The sequence below is a fragment of the Sinocyclocheilus rhinocerous genome, unplaced genomic scaffold, assembly GCF_001515625.1.
Source record: "Sinocyclocheilus rhinocerous isolate Xijiao unplaced genomic scaffold, SAMN03320098_v1.1 scaffold4304, whole genome shotgun sequence".
Classification (NCBI taxonomy): domain Eukaryota; kingdom Metazoa; phylum Chordata; class Actinopteri; order Cypriniformes; family Cyprinidae; genus Sinocyclocheilus; species Sinocyclocheilus rhinocerous.
Window position 1 is genome coordinate 107,543 of NW_015635273.1, and position 2,609 is coordinate 110,151.

General features: G+C 36.3%; 1 protein-coding gene across 1 annotated transcript in view; it reads right to left on the minus strand.

Moving 5' to 3' along the window:
• LOC107746777 (gastrula zinc finger protein XlCGF8.2DB-like) overlaps positions 1 to 2,609 on the minus strand; it is an 8,797-nt gene extending 6,188 nt beyond the window's left edge. Inside the window, exon 1 of the mRNA XM_016561068.1 lies at positions 2,593 to 2,609. The gene's annotated coding sequence lies outside the window, so the exon portion shown is untranslated. The remainder of the gene's footprint in view (positions 1 to 2,592) is intronic.

The following is a 2,609-nucleotide window of genomic DNA, read 5'->3' on the forward strand; positions in this document are numbered from 1 at the left end:
CCATTTTAGAGAGTATCACAACACATACGCACGCTTTCTCCTAAGTGTAAACAACACTGATTGCGCAGATTACGTTCATGCGCGCGCTTTCTCCCCCGAACGTAAACAACGCTGATTACGTCGATTACGCTCTTGGGTACTCTCCAAAATGGCGGAAGACGTAACTCAGGGAAGAAGAATTGTTGAAAAAATTATTATTTAGTTAGTTATTTTTGTTTTCTTTGCGCTCAAAAAGTATTCTCGTTCGCAAAACTGAAGTTGAGCCACTGATGTCACATGGACTGTTTTACCGATGTCCTTGCTACGTTTCTGGACCTGGGAACATTACAGTTACGTTGCTGTCTATGGAGGGTCAGACAGCTCTCAGATTCCATCAAAAATATCTTAATTTGTGTTCCGAAGATGAACGAAGGTCTTACGGGTTTGGAACGACATGAGGGTGAGTAATTAATAACAGAATTTTCATTTTGGGGTGAACTAACCCTTTAATAATGCTTTGTCTGGAAATGACTGTTTTATTTGGATTATGTTGTCAAAACACACAAAACATGCAATAGTGAGGGGGAGTTGATACTGTTTCCTATGCAATGACGTTAGCCAATCATAACAGTGGCAGATTCCTGAGAAGCCTTAAAGGACACGCCCCTTAAAAACAGCCTGTTTCTGAGAGAGGTTCAGAATGAGGGTTGAAAATAATTTTCCCACATATTTATTTGTTTGTTTGTTTTTTGTTGTTGTTGTTTTGTGCAGAAAAACTTTATTAACATTATAAGTAAACCTCAAGGAACCTATTAAAATAATCATTTAAAAAATCCATGTTATGACCTCTTTAATAGACTAAAGCCTCGTACACACCGGGACGATTATCGCGCACGCTTATCGCCAACTAAAACGAGCCAGAGGCGTTTAAAAAAAAATTTACGCTTTTACGCCTCGCGGTTTGCGCGTCGGTGCACACTCACATTGGCGCCCTTTGTTTAGTCACGAGGCGTTAAATGTCGGCGATAATCGCGCACGATATTCGTCCCCGTGTGAACAAGCCATAAGGAGGACACTTTTACCTGATCATAATGACATGCTTGTTTTCCTCATCAAGAACATGTAAAACAATATAGAAAAGATATGCTGACAAGTTAAAAAAGTTTAAAGCTATGTACATTCTGTACAATAATAACTGCAGTCTGCTTTATTGGCATTTTTTTAATTCGCTCTGCCTTTAAATGCTTTTTGTTTAATGTTTTTAGCTACAAAACACGATGTAGCTTGATGTTTAAGCTTCGATAAAAAAAATTAAATAAAATCTGTCTCAAACTTAATTTGAATAAATGAATATTCGTTTATGAGCTCAAATATTTAAATGTAATATTTGTGGAAAATGCCCATCTCTAGTATCGTCTCAGTGAGCTGTTTGAGGCTTTACGCATGCACAGTAAAGCCAATTTAAAGTTTTCTGATATTTCAGTGTGCATAAGAAACTTTTGGAAAATGCTTTAAAAGCGCTAGTGTGGATGGAGAGCGTTTTAAAATGAAAACACCGTTTTCATGTGCATCTGGATTAATGTAGACGTAGCCTTAGTGTCCACTGGCTGTTTTATTTGCTCACCAAATCCCTTTAAATTAACAAATGTAGACAGCATGCAGTAGCCAAATGTAATCACTCACATTTCAAGGTTTGCTTTAAGCAACGATTTTGTTAGATATTTTTGCGTAATTAAGTGCTAGAAATTAATGGTTTTAATTTTAGAAGCAGATTTTTTTTTAGGCTAATTCCGTATTATTGTTACAATTTAAATGCATGTCATAATAACAAATGCACAATGTGAAAGCAGGATCTTCTCAGCTGCACTTGAAGGCAGTGTTATTATTTGTCTGGTTATGTGATCTCAACATGTCTGTCAACAAACCGCTTTAATTACTACACTCATAAATTCTTCATAAATATCATGGAGTACGTTTACATGGACAACAATAATCCGATTTTAACACGATTAAGCCAATACTCTGATTAAGAATCTACCATGTAAACAGAGATTTTTGATTACCTTAATCCGGCTAAAGTCATATTCGAGGTAAACAGAAATCGAATTAAAGGGGTCATATGATGCGATTTCAAGTTTTCCTTTCTCTTTGGAGTGTTACAAGCTGATTGTGCATAGATAAGATCCCTGAAGTTGCAAAGACTAAAGTCTCAAAACCAAAGAGATATTCTTTATCAAAGTTAAGACTCTGCCACGCCCCCCTAGCTTTCATAAAATTAAAAATGAAACGCCCAAAACTGTATATGGCATCATAACGAACACAAACTATATGTTTATACGTGAAATTCTGGAGGGGATGTCGGATGGCGTCGCTTGGTGACGTAATGACGTGCCATTAATCGATCTTTGTACTATAAGATGTAAAACGGGAACATGAAAGGAATATTCTGAAATCAACTCATGTAAACACCATAATCGTAATATTGTCTTATTCAGAATAAGGTAAATAATTAGATTACTGATGTCCATGTAAACGTAGTCAATCATTTCAGTAGAGCTGAACATTTTAATAAGGATCAGATGAGTGAGTTCCGCTTTGAGAATGAAAACCAACCTGTTTGTTCCTCAGTA